General features: G+C 45.8%; 1 protein-coding gene across 1 annotated transcript in view; it reads left to right on the plus strand.

The window, feature by feature from the left end:
• CCDC85A (coiled-coil domain containing 85A) overlaps positions 1-14,701 on the plus strand; it is a 214,403-nt gene that overhangs the window by 8,672 nt on the left and 191,030 nt on the right. The window lies entirely within an intron of this gene.

Below are 14,701 nucleotides of genomic sequence, written 5' to 3' on the forward strand. Positions count from 1 at the left end.
TTCCTTATGATTGGCCTTTTGCTTTACACTCTGATCTGCTACAGTGAAATAGACATAGTACTGAGAATCGGAAACACAGAATCCCAGCATACAGCTTCCGTGATTCTCAGCCTCCTCCCTCTTCATCGGCATCTGTGCTGTGGTGGGGGCTTTCTTAAGGGGGAAACATTTGGGCAGTGCAGCCTTTGTTCTGCATCTACGATGCCCACTCAGTGCATGAGCATGTCAGCTTGTAAGTGTAATTACTTTTGCCTGGGATTCTTTTAACAAAACAAAATAAAACACAAAACGAAGTCCTTGGCATGTAGCCCCTCGAATACAGTTTGCAAGAATAGGCTGACATTGTCATGGATGTTTCTCTAGAATGCATATTGATTCTCAACTAAAGGAGAAGGGCATGTGCAGATTGTTATGCAATGCAAGGATTGAAGCCTGGATCATTTTCTGTGGTGACAATTATCATGAATGCAGACTTGATTATTTATGGTGATGGAGTGATTTGTAGACCCTGGGGCACATCTAAAAAAGGATCTTGATCTTGAATTCATGATTCCACCCTGTACAAAAGGGATTGATGCGAGCAGCCCGGGGGTCTGCCTTGTAGACTTGGGATTGGATTGGGCACATACTAATTTTACCTTTGGAGAGAAAAAAGATGACCTGTTCTGCAAATGCAGCAGAATTAGGTGATCAAATCTTCCGGTTGTAGCGTGGACGGTACCACTTCAGACTGCAGGTGGAAGGGAGACAAGCCATTTTTGATGGCTTCCCCATTTGTATAAAACTGCATGCAAATAAAAACAGCATTCTAGGGAGCCAGCTCAGTCCCTGCTATGCTAATTTTCTACTTGCAGGGAGGTTGTTTTTGTTTAATATGGGGGAGCATTAAAATGACATTCCTCACCTGCAGCCAAGGAATGTTTGGATTTTGTAGCTGGAATCTTCCTTGATTTCACCTTCTATTCTGTAAAACATTAGAGTCTTAAGAGTTAGTGGATTGTTTGGGTACATTCTGACTGCCTTTGGGTTTGAGCCCATTGTCCAGAAAGTAAACTATTCTCCTAGGAGTAACATGTACTTCTGTATCTAGCTGGAGAAAGAGAGAGACAGAGCTGAATCACTCAGTAGATTAACTAGTGCACCAGCCCTGGAGACCATGGATGACTGGCTTGATAACCTGGTTCAGGAGGAATTGGATAGCTTCTTAAGAACACTGTGTCAGCTTTGGATCACAGCATCTTCAATAGCTTGTAATGTGCATACACGTAATTACTCTGATGTAATTTGCATTTATTTATTATGCACTTAAGGGTGCAATCCTATGCCTGTTTAGACAGAAAAATGTCCTTCAGCTCCCAGCATGCCCCAGCCAGCATAGCTGGCTGGGGCATGCTGGGAATTATAGGACTTCTTTCTGCCTAAACAGGCATAGGATTGCAACCTAAATGTATTTATTCCACTGCTCAGCCAAAAATGCACCCCAACCAGCTTACGTGCAGTCGGTAAAACAAGACTGAATCCATGGCTGCAGGTTTGCACTCTAAAAAGGCACGACACACGAGGAAAAAGGAATGGGGAGGGAAGAGGAAAAAATGAATTCTTTTGGCAGGGCTGGTGGAATGGTCCTGCTTGCCTGTCTCCTCTCCTTCTCTGCAGCTTGCTGGAATGGCTGTAATTCAAAATGACGGTTTAGTATGCCTCTGTATGCCGGTTGCTGTATACCAGTTGCTGGGGGGCACGTGTGGGAGGGTGCAATTGTGTTCATGTCCTGCTTATGGGCTTCCCAAGGCATTTGGTTGGCTACTGTGTGAACAGAATGATGGACTGCTGATGGATCCAGGACAGCTCTTACATTCCCCATCTCTGCTGTGCATTACTTGCTGCCCCTCAAAGTGTGTGTGTGTGTGTGTGTATGTGGGGGTAAGAGGCAGGTGAACTGGTGATGTCCACTTGTTTCTACTATTGCATGTTACAGGAAGGGGAGGAGGAACTTAACGAGAGCTGCCTGTTTTGGTTGCAGTCCTGCATTTTCAGTGACGCTTATGTCCTCCACCAAAGGCCCCCCCCCATCATTATGTGGGTCACTGTACTCTGGTACGATTCACAAAAACCAGGTGTACTAACAAATACGTATAAATTAACGGGCTCTTGAAACATTTTTTCAGTTGTTTTATTCCAAGACTCTTGTTTCATAACCCTTTTGTTTGACTGAGAATGCTGCTTTGTTTCCCCGCTTTTTCGTTTTCGCATCTACGGGAAATATCAAAGTGGTCTGCTCTGCCTCTCACTCCCTGTTGAGGTCATTAACGAGTGAGAGTAAAACTGCCGACTAACACTCTCTGGCACGTACTGCTGGAGGTGTGATAGGTCAGGAAAGGAAGGAATCCTTCCGAGAACCAGCATTCATTTAAAGTGGGGAGGGGGGCTGAGAGGAAAAAGAAAAATGTGTGTGTGTGCTGCGGGGGGGAGGAGACAAAAAGTAAAATATATGTGTGGGTTAAATGGAAACACAGCTAATGGTTGTGAACCATGGTTGCACAGAATACGTCCTCTTGGAGGAATACTAGAGGATACCAGCGGGACATGCAGCAAAATGTTGCACTGTATTCCCCCCCCCCCCCCCGTCAAAGGAGTGCTCCTGTTCAGGGATCCAGGCAGACATTTCCTCCATGCAGGGCATTGTTGGTTTTTTATTGTTGGCTTTTGTTGTTTTTATTTTGTATGTCTTTATCACTTTTACTATTTTAACTGTTTTTATGTATTTTATTGCCGTAAGCAATACAAGACCTTGGGAGGTCTTCTTCTCTGAAAGGCAGCCAAGAAATGTTTTAAATAAGCAAACAAACAAATTGTACTCCCCCCTCCTTTTCCGCCCCTCTCAACAAACATCCAGCATTCTGTCGCCACTGAACCTACTCAGTCCTCGTTGGTTGCTGTTGGTTTTCCTTTTGCCCCTTAGGATTTTTTCCCTTAAGGTTTTTTTTGTGCTTCTGCAACCCTTGGAGAAAAGGGCCGCAGTGGCTTAGTGGTTAAGACGCTGAACTGCAGACTGGAAGGTTGGCAGGTCAGCAGTTCGAGACCCGAGTGCTGCGTGATGGAGTGAGCTCCCGTCTTCAGTCCCAGCTCCGGCCAAACTAGCAGTTCGAAAGCAAGAAATTGCAAGTAGATAAATAGGTACCGCCTCGGCGGGAAAGGTAACAGCATTCCGTGCACCTCGGTGTTCAGTCATGCCGGCCACATGACCACGGAAGCGTCTTCGGACAGCGCTGGCTCTTCGGCTTAGAAATGGGGATGAGCACCGCACCCTAGAGTCGGACACGACTGGTTGGGGACACCTTTACCTTTACCTTTAACCCTTGGAGGTCCCCCTGATACCTCCCTCTTTCTTCTCAGTGGCCCCCTTTTGTCTCCAGTGCCATCGACACTCATCACCTTAGTGCGATATTAGAAGGAAGGATGGTCAGGGGGCTATAGAAATGTGCGGGTGCACAAATGAATGATGATGCAGGGATTCCTGCCTTTAATCGCATTGAGGGCCAGGGCACATGGCTGTTTTGTCCATGATTTGCCCCCTTTTCTCGTGCCCACATTGCAGCATGGGTATGGTGTCGGGTCCTTGGTGCTACATATACTCTGCTTGTCACCAAAGGACATAATCCTGGCTGGATCAGACCACGGTCCATCTCAGTCAGCAATCCGTTTCCAACAGGGACCAACCAACTGCTTGGAAGCTCACAAGCAAGATATGGTAGCGATGACCTCCGCCTGTTGCAGCCTCCCCAAATCAGATGTCCTCCGGATGTGCCAGTCTCCAACTCCCACTACATCTGGAGTCTAACACATCTGGGAGGCATCATGTTGGAGGAAGACCCTACTGTTGTTTTTCCCCAGCGTGTGATACTCTGGGTGGAACTCCCTGTTACCTTAATAGGTATATCATGGTAATGCAGGGGCGAGGGGCATTTTCAGGGGAGGATCAGCAGGCAGGTAGGTGTGCTGAGCCTTCCTCTCACTAGCGATTCTTCCCCTGCAGCCTTTCCCCAGGTCTCCCCCACCCCAACTGTGTTTGTTTCCGGTCTTGGTGTCTGGCTAGATGAATAACAAGAATGGGCTGGGATGCCAGGAGTTGCAAGGGAGAATAGGTGGGTGGGGAAAGGGTCTCACATGACTTCTCACCAATTCGCCCCAGCAAATTCCCCACTGGCAAGCACAGGTTTGGGAAACCTGTATTTGCTGTATCATGTGTAATTATGTTCTCACAAGTGCCCATTCTGAGACTGTGTTATTTACCATGTTGATACTCAGGTTCACCACCCGCTTCATCTCGGAGGGCGTGGAAGGGCCAAGAGAAGATCTTAATACGTCAGTAGGTTTATGTGGGAGAAAGCCTTAAGGCCTTTGAGTTGATCCCACAAGTCTTCAGGCTTGTAGGATCAACTTTGTTTTTAACTAGAACTCTCAAGATCCATCAGTTAGAGACAAATAGTGGCTCAGGGTGGTGGTGGTGGTGAATATGCACTTAAAATTAAGGAACAGGGGTGACTCTGGGCTCATGATCAGCCCAGGAATTTGTTTTCAGTACTAGAACTGAGCTCACAGCCCTTTCACACCCAGATCAGTCTCTGCTTTCCCTCTAGCTTTCTTTCGGCTGTCTGACTCATTCCTAGTGTGAAACAATTAGGAGCCGGAAACCTGTGCGGATCTGCTGCAAATCTATTTATGTATTTGCAGCATTTTTATGCCACACGTTAACAAGTTATCTGGGCTGTGTACCGAGAAAAGGTAAAGCCATAAGATATATTAAAAAACACACATAAAACCATAACATCAGAACAAGTTAAGACAGTATCAGAATAAAATCAGCAAAATTAGCACCTAAGGCCTAAAAGACATGTTTTAGAAACTGAAAAGCCTGGGAAAATAAATGGTCTTCACTTGATGTTTTTATTTATTTATTTTATTTATTTATTTCATGTATATCCCACCTTTCTTCCATTGTGGAACTCAAGGTGCCTACATGTGGTTCCCAGGTGGTCTCCCCTCCAAGCACTGACCAGACCCAGACCTACTTAGCTTCAGCATGGTGGCTGCCTCATGTGCCTCCAGACTACACCCTGGAACTTGATGCCCCAAAGATCACCAGGCGATCCTCCCTAAGGAGGGCTTTCCATGTTTGGGGTGCCCAGGGACCAAATCTGACCCTTCAGGGGTTCCAATCTGGCCCTTGGCTTCCCCAGGAGGCCACACCCCCATTTCCCCAACCCCAGTTGTTAGGTGTTTTCCTGGTTTTTGTGCAGTTCCCCCCACCTTCTAAATTCCTCTCCTAAGACTTAGTTATTATTAGTAAGAGCTTTAAGTGAAAATAGGCTGGTTTCTTTTGCCCTGCCCCTTTTGCCCTTCCCACCACTGGAATGCAGCTCCTGAGAGCTTCTGGAATTCTGCTCTAGGGCTAAAAGAGGTTATTTATTTATTATTTATTTTGTAACCCATCTTTTTACCCCAAAATGGCACTCAAGGCGGCTTACAGAAACAATTAAAATTGATTAAAACAATAAAACAATATATTAAAATACAATAAAACATAACAATTACAGAAAGAATATTAGTAATAGCAGTCAACCCACCAGACCCACTTACAGGTTAAAGGCCTTTGTAAATAAAGCAGTCTTTGCCTGCTGGTGGAAGGACAGCAGAGAGGAAGCAAACCTAGCCTCCTTTGGGAAGGAGTTCCAAAGCCTGGGAGCAGCCACCAAAAAGGTCCTCTCTTGGGTCGCCACCAAACACACCTCTGAAGGTGGCAGTCTCAAAAGAAGGCCCTCTCCAGAAGATTTTAAGAACTGGGCAGGCTCGTACAGGAGAAGGTGGTCTTTCAGGTAGCCTGGTCCCAAGCTGTATAGGGCTTTATAGGTCATAACCAGCACTTTTAATTTTGCCCAGAAACAGACCAGTAGCCAGTGAAACTGTTATAACAAGGGAGCCGTGCGCTCCCTGGTCAAAATTCTGGTTGCAGCATTCTGGGCCAGCTGAAGTTCCTGAACAGTTTTCAAAGGCAGCCCCACATAGAGTGCATTACATAGTCCAAACAGGGTGTAACTAAGGCATGTGTGACCGTGGCCAGATCAGACAACTCTAGGAATGGGCATAGTTGGCACACTAGCCTCAGCTGTACAAATGCACTCCCGGCCACTGCTGAGACCCAGGCATTGAGGGTCAGCGCCGAGTCCAAGAGTACACCCAAACTGCGAGCCTGAGTCTTCAGGGGGAGTGTAACCCCATCCACTACAGATTGAATGCCTGTTCCCCAATCTTCCTTTCGACTGACCAAAAGCACTTCTGGTTTGTCTGGATTAAAACATTAAACAAGTTAGTTTATTAAAGGGATATTTTGTACATAAGGGAACATTACTATTTGCTTTGGGGTTTTTGAAAGGTTCAGGCAACTCGGTCCCAAGCTGTGTAGTGCTTTAAAGGTTAGAACCAGTGCTTTTACATTGAGCTCACCAATGAACCCATTGAGCTCACCAATGAACCAGTGCCTGGTGGTTCCAGCTGCTGTATCTTCAACCAGCCAGAGTTTCTGTGCAGTCTTGAAAGGCTTCCCACAACATATTTCAGTAATCTGGAGGGCACGTTACCTGAGTGTGAACAACCATGGCCAGACTCTCTCCATCCCGGAAGCCCCTTCCAATGAGCGAGAGCCATGCAGCCAGATCCTGTGCAGATTCACTCGAAACTGTTTTCAGTGGGGATCACCCCAAAGTTGGTGTGTAGGATTACATCCGTTGCTGTCTATGCATGGCATCGCTGCAGGTTAGAAGGATGGCACATGGCATCATGCTCGGAGGGTTCATATAAGAGCCCACTTGGTGGTGAATGTGTTGGGACTGTGGTCAAATCTTGTCCGGCAGCAAGATGCAGAGACTTAAATGCATGAGTAATTGCTGTGCAAGAAAAAGCTGCTCGGCTGAACGACTTGAATGGAAGTGCTGTTGAGGAGTGAAAAGGTTTTCTCTTAGGCACAGCTCACAATGGGTGGCTTTTTGATGGTTAGAGGATGCTTATGTCAAGTTTCTTAATATAAGAAAAGCTTCTTTGAGAAAGTCAAGCAGTTGCTGATCTTCGATGGTTCTTCCTGAGAGAGGGAGGGGTGTGGGTGTTAATGCAATGACTTATTCCATTATTTGGAGCATACATTTGATAACAGGGTGTGGCTGGATATCACACTGGGCCAGACCATTGCTTGAGAAGCAAGTGTGAGACTTGGGTACGGGTCTTGGCAGAGGGCCAGTCTCTGAAGTCATTGCGGCCTATGACCTGGGATGGACCCCAGAAGGCATTCTGTCCTGAAAAATGTTTATTTAGTGTCAGGGATGAGCTGTAGACAGTTGTTGGAAGGGAGTCAGGATCCATTAGTTGTGCCAAAGGTTTTGATTTGGGGCTGGGGGTGGAGTTGAAGCTCGGTGATTGAGCCAGTAGTCCAAGCCAAGGAACAGACTGAAATGCACTGTTGATGTTCAGGCGAAGTCCCAGCCCAAACAGGAAACCTTCAAAGCCCTTCTTGACTAGGAGGGCCCCATGGCCAACTGGGACCAGTCCAGAACTTGAGTATACCTCACTGCCCAGGAAGATGCTTCAAGCTGCAGTTCTCGTGGCTCGCCACATGAGGCAGATGTGCACCGAATCAAGTGTTCAGAGTGCTAGCTTTGGCAGCTCCAGATGTTTAGGGATTCCAGAGGATGTTACATTAAGCTCCTCTTCCTAGGAAGCCCTGGATCCCCAGGGAAAGGGAAGGAGGGAGGATCCCCTCTTCCACAAAATGTATATTGTATAGATAATATTACGATGGTTATGTTATTACAATTATCATTATTAAATACATTTTCCCTCCAAAACAGGAGTAGCTAAAGGCAGCTTACAAAATATAAAATGCATAAGAATAGCAACCAATGATTGTAACACGTTTACAACAAGCTAAAAGCAGCAGCAAAGTCTATAACTCAAAGAGCCAAAACTAACTGTCCAGAAATCAAACTAAGCAACAAAAGAGTGAAATGCTTGTTGAAAGCAAAACGTGTTCAGATAAAGAGGCAGAAAACATAACCTCTTGGGCAGGCAGTTCCACATACAGAGCACACGATCACAGATAGTCAGATTTTATTTAATCCTAGGCTTGATCTTTATTTAAAAACATTCAGAGAGCAATCCTGTGGTTTCTGGGTGAGCGACCCAGGGGCTGTAGGATGGCTCAGAAAACCCCTTTGAGGTTGGAGACAGTGCGCCGTCCTCAGAGACAGTGCCCCGACCTTGGAAGGGGGAGTTGGAGATCCAACCCCAGACCCCTCCCCCTTGCAGCTGGTGTGGAAACGACTGCGCAGGTTGCATCTGCAAGGTCGGAAAAGCGACCTGGGGGAGGAGAAAAGGAGGTGTTCTGGTGGGCGGGGAGGAGAGGAAACTGGAGAGGTCAGGATACAAGTTGTCCTGAGCCTTTGGGCATAGGGTTTCTCCCATACTCTGAATTGATACATAGTATTAAAAATGTCCCTGAACCAATGCTTATCAAAGGATTGCCTGCTGAACCATTATTAAAAAGCACAGGGGTCTTGTTGATGTCCAGAGTTTGGCAATCTGCCTAAGTGTTTTTTTTTTCTTTATCTTTCCTTATGATTGGCCTTTTGCTTTACTCTCAGATCTGCTACAGCGAAATAGAGATAGTACTGAGAATCGGAAACACAGAATCCCAGCATACAGCTTCCGTGATTCTCAGCCTCCTCCCTCTTCATCGGCATCTGTGCTGTGGTGGGGGCTTTCTTAAGGGGGAAACATTTGGGCAGTGCAGCCTTTGTTCTGCATCCACGATGCGCACTCGGTGTATGAGCGTGTCAGCTTATAAGTGTAATTACTTTTGCCTGGGATTCTTTTAACAAAACAAAATAAAACACAAAACGGAGTCCTTGACCTGTAGCCCCTCGAATACAGTTTGCAAGAATAGGCTGACATTGTCATGGATGTTTCTCTAGAATGCATATTGATTCTCAACCAAAGGAGAAGGGCATGTGCAGATTGTTATGCAATGCAAGGATTTAAGCCTGAGCCTTCTCCAGCCTCCTTCCCTCGCCCTCCAAGGTGCCCTTGCTAGATGGGCTGAAAATCCTGTCTAGCGAAAATACAGGAGATTGGAGGGTGGTGAGGCAAAGATTGCCTCCGCTGCTCCTCCTTCCCTGCTGGCTTTAGCCCGGCAGGACACAGGAATCTCGGAAGCCCCCGAGTGAGGGCTTCCAAGCAGCAAGGGTGCAGTCCATAGGATTGTGCCCATTTTATTATTATTACATTTATTTCCTGCCTTTTCTCCTCCTGCAAGGAACCCAAAGGAGCTTACATGGTCCTCTCCATTTTATCCTCACAACAACCCTGTGGGGCGGGTGAGGCTGAGAGTCCATGACTAGCCCAAAGTTGCCCGGTGAGCTTCGTGGTTGGGCGGGGACTAGAACCTGGATCTCCCAAGCCCCAGCCCAATACTTTTACCACTACACCTCACTGGCTCTCTACACCCTTAATAGATGAGGCAGTAATCTTCCTGTTTTTAAAACTGTGAAGCTGTTTTTGGCAGGATGGTTCACCAGATACGGAACACCCTAAGAACATGAAATAAAACATTTTCCATGGTGGTGAGCAATCTGTCACACACTACTTAAAATTCTACTGAAAGAAGCGGAATTTTTTCACAGCGATGCAAAGAATAGCCAAAAGCTGCATAATTCTCATGTGACATGTAGCACGTAACCACAGCAAACCACAAAGAATATGCCGTTCTGCACTGTATGAGGACTTCTTCACCAGGATGGCTCGCCGTGAACAATTTGCCTCATTCTTTGCAGATGGAGTTGCTGAGATTCGTCTTGATTTGGACTCCCAACACTGGGGCAGGTCAAAAGTCCTGTATGTTTGGACCTTTGGGCTGCCTTCAGATCCGGCTTCTGGTACTGACCCTTGCTGGTTTCTAGCTTCTCTGTCTTCACACCACCTGAAGCAGGACAGCAGAGGTGTTTCTGAAAGTGTCCTGGAACTGGGGAACTCTTTTCCCATGGCCACTTTTCATAGCCTACATCTCAGCATCTTTTAGAAGTGGGGCAGCCACGTCAGGCCAGTTACCCCATACATTAATACATTTTGGCACATTGACGCAAAAGAAAAAAAAAAGATGCTTCTGTCTTCCAGTTGATGAGAAATTCTTGCCGGCTCGCTGAAGACCTATCTTATGAGATGTTCTAAACGTTGGGGGTAGATGTTAATGAGTAGGATCCAGTATTAGTCCTACTTAGAGTGGACCCATTGAAATGAATGGGATTTGGGTTAGTCCCGACTAACTTAAGTCTCATTCATTTCAATAGGTCTACTCTAGGTAGGACTAACATTGGATACTATGCAATGGGTCTGAGAGGGCTGACAATTTCTTAAAGTTGTTTTTAACCTTGTTGAGATGTGTCAATAAAGTGCTGTCAGTCCACTCCAGACTTTAGGGTTGTGTCGGGCTACCCATGCAAATAAACTGTAGGAGTTTCTCAAAGCCATGCAGGAGAATTCATGGTTGGACAGCCAGTGTGTGATCCTTCGAGTGATGATGACTCAGCCCCGTATAATGTGCAATAGTAGGGCACAATTCCCCTCTTGTCTCTTAATCCACTCACAGTTTTGAATATTTCCAGTCATAAGTACCCCCCACTTCCCTATTTCAGTTCATACCTGGCTTGACTAAACAGGAGATCAATTTTTTAAAAAAGTTAATACATCAAAGAACAATAGAAGGAACACAGAAAGAAAGGTATCCTCGCAAGAGTACAGTAGAGAGAAGGAAAGTGAATTTATGTTTACTGGTTGTGCAACCTGAATGCCATTACTTTCTACAAGTGTAATAAAGGGTAACCAGGGGACTAGGAAGTCATTGGAATGAATTGACGATCATGTAGGGCTTTCATTTGTTGTGCTCTTTTGTCCAACATGAGACAGTCCCAGATTTTCTTAAACCATGCTCTGATAGATATTACACTGGAGTTTTGCCACCTGGAGTTTAGCTCCTGCAAAGAGAAAAATAATTAGACTGCTGCTTTTGGGGGGCAAAGCTTCTTTTTGTTGAAAAAATTCAGTAGTACTGCCTCTCGATTTATGGGCACAGATAATAAGGAATTATTTGAATGTGTTGCAATATCCATGTATGTACTATTGGGCATACCCGCCCAAGGTGGATGAATGTTCTTTTACATTTCCAGTTTCTTTCTGGCCCTACCTGAAAAAGCAGCAAAATATAATGTACCATCTGCTTTTTACTTTATAATTTACCTCTCCACTGTTAGTATACACAGAGTTAAGGGACTGTAGGAGCATTAGTCATTTCTTGCTAGCCCATTCTCAAACCTTGCAAAAATGAAGCTCTAGGAATTCTAAGCTGAAAGTCATAAGACACTACCTTTTATGTCCATCTAGGGATGTTGGAGAAATCCACAATGGAATCAGATTAGTTCGGATTTCTTTTCCCGAATTGTACAGAGTCCACGGACTTGTGGACCATTTTTTAACTTTCTGGAAATTTACACAAATTCAGTCAAATAAAAATAGGTAATTTTTTTTAAAGCTCTGGCTGAAAATGTGCATTTCCCCCTTAGGCGAAATAATTTTGGGGGATTTGCTAATTTGGGGGGGATTTGTGCATATTTGCGCATGCGCAAATTCAGAAATTGGAAAAAAAACTGATTCTGCCAATGAGCGGACAATGGAACAAAAGGCACCTGGCAACCTGTGAAATTTAGATGGAATGGATTTTACAAAATCTATACATCCCTATGTCCATCTAGCCAGTATTGGTGACTTTGACTGGCAGCCCCTCTCCAGGGATTCAGAGAGGCCAGGGTCCATCCTTTTAACTGGAGATGCCATGATTGAAGCTGGCACATTATGTATGCAAAGCATGTGCTCTGTGAGGTAGCTGTGGTTCCTCCTTCAGTCTTTTAAGCCATTGGCCATATTAATACAGAACAATAAGCCAGGATTCCAGAGAAACAAGGTTTATTATGAATGAGCTGCATGTTCTTGCATGCAGCCCATTTGCACCCATATTTGCTCCTCTGCACTAGTGTGACTGCTAAACAAACCAGCATATTGTCTGAACCAGGAATCCTGGTTTGTTGCTCCCTAACAAGCCAGGCTTCGTAAACCAAGAACAAACCTTGGTTTGCAATCTTGGCTTGTAAAGGAAGTAATGAGCTAGGAATTCCAGGTCCAGACAACATGCTGACCATACCCTTCCTGTTTTGTTTTGTGTTTGTGCTACTATGGAGGAGGAAAATGGGAGTGAAAGGGCTATACCAAGCAGCACATAGCTTATTTATGGCTAATTGTTCTGTGCAAATGCAACCATTTACTTAGGTGACACTGTCTATACACCTTCTCATTCCTCCTGCCCTGATGTGTACCTTTTCCAGTTAATTCTGTTTTTGTTTCTTTTTGGAGACCTTCTCCTACCGCAGAATCCTGAACAGCTGGACTTTACAACTGGTTTTACTGCCAGAAATTTTTTCCTGTGCATTATGGCCCTGTTGCTGCCATCTGTTTCCTGGCATTTCCAAACCGGCCAGTTGACCTTGTTGTATCCAGTTCAGTAAACACCAAATCAGTCTTGAGAAGACTGCAAACAAAGGAGGAGTGTGGCATTTTCAGGGCAAGGGTAACAACCGTCAGACTGAGAAAGCACTTTAAGCATTTTCCCCTGATACGATAATGAGTTCTTAGAGCATCCTCCCTGAAGCTAGTGTCCCCTGGATGTGTTGGATGACAACTCCTATCCTCCCCTGCCAGCACTGGCCACGAAAAGTTCTGCTCCTCATGAAATAAACAGCGTGGGGGTGGGGGAAGCAATTACAACCAAGTTAATCTCAGCCATGTACATACTTCAGTATTCAACCCACAGATGGGGTTGGGACCAGAATCATAGAATCATGAATAGTAGGGTTGGAAGGGGCCTACAAAGCCATCAAGTCCAACCCCCTGCTCAATGCAGGAATCCAAGTCAGAGCATCCCTGACAGATGGCTGTCCAGCCTCGTCTTGAACGCCTCCAGTGTGGGAGAGCCCACCACCTCCCTAGGTAATTGGTTCCATTGTCGTATTGCTGTAACAGTCAGGAAGTTTTTCCTGATGTTTAGCTGGAATCTGGCTTCCTGTAACTTGAGCCCATTATTCCATGTCCTGCACTCTGGGATGATCGAGAAGAGATCCTGGCCTTCCTGTCTGTGACATCCTTTCAAGTACTTGAAGAGCACTATCCTATCTCCCCTCAGTCTCCTCTTCTCAAGGCTAAAAATGCCCAGGTCTTTCAGTCTGTCATCATAGGGCTTTGTTTCCAGTCCCCTGATCATCTTTGTTGCCCTCCTCTGAACCCTCTCCAGCTTGTCTGCATCCTTCTTAAAATGTGGTGCCCAGAACGGGACACAGTACTCCAGATGAGGCCTAAGCAGTGCTGAGTAGAGGGGAACTAGTACTTCCCAGGATTTGGAAGCTACGCTTCTATTAATGCAGCCCCAAATAGCATTTGCCTTTTTTTCAGCCACATCACATTGTTGGCTCATATTCAGCTTGTGATCGACAACAATTCCAAGATCCTTCTTGCTTTTAGTGTTGTTGAGCCAAGTATCCCCCATCTTGCTCCACTGACATACACCATCGGACCAAAGAATTTGAATGTCGCTCTTCTTTCAGGGAGAAGCTTAAAGTGGGTTTCTAGCGACATAACCATAGTTTTTGATGGTTTAGACCTGGTGCCCTCCAGCCATGTTAGACTACAGTTTCCATCATTCCCTGCCAGCATGACCAGGTTGGGGAAGGCTTGTTTAGACTGAGAGACTCTGGGCCAATTCATATGCTGACAGAGCCATCACTTCGCTTTGTGTCAGCAGACATGTGTTGTGCGGGCTCCATGCATACAGCTATGTGCTTGTAAGCCTAATTCACTCAATTTTTTCCCCTTGAAAAGTTTGGTCTTAGAATGGTTACAGAGCTGGTTTGTATACTTGCCTGACCATCAGTGATGTGTTTGAGACTCTCTCCATCCTTGCTGTAGTGTGGCATGATGGTCCACACTTACCCTTGCACATGTTAGCATGACCTTTCCCTGTTGGGATTGGGCCCAGTTCCTTGATTTCATAGCATTAACCTTGAAATTGCACATAGTATCATAGAATAGTAGGGTTGGAAGGGGCCTACAAGACCAATGAGTCCAACCCCCTGCTTAATACAGGAATCCAAGTCAGAGCATCCCTGACAGGTGGCTGTCCAGCCTTGTCTTGAATGCCTCCAGTGTGGGAGAGCCTACCACCTCCCTAGGGAATTGGTTCCACTGTCGTATTGCTCTACGACATTTTGTGGGGGATTATGTGGGGGATTTCTCCCTCGTGTGGGATTTTCTTCCTGTCTCTCTTTGTGTAGTGTACCTTCTTGGAGGGGTACCAAAGAAACTGGAAATGTTACTGTTTGTTGTATGCATGTTCGAAGTTATCTTCACGTCTAGGGATGGCACGGGTTTAGAATCATAGAATAGTAGGGTTGGAAGGGGCCTACAAGACCATCAAGTCCAACCCCCTGCTCAGTGCAGAAATCCAAGTCAAGGCATCCCTGACAGGTGGCTGTCCAGCCTCGTCTTGAATGCTGCCAGTGTG

This window comes from Heloderma suspectum, chromosome 1, assembly GCF_057233095.1.
Source record: "Heloderma suspectum isolate Gila_16-S chromosome 1, 16-S_ref, whole genome shotgun sequence".
NCBI lineage: Eukaryota > Metazoa > Chordata > Lepidosauria > Squamata > Helodermatidae > Heloderma > Heloderma suspectum.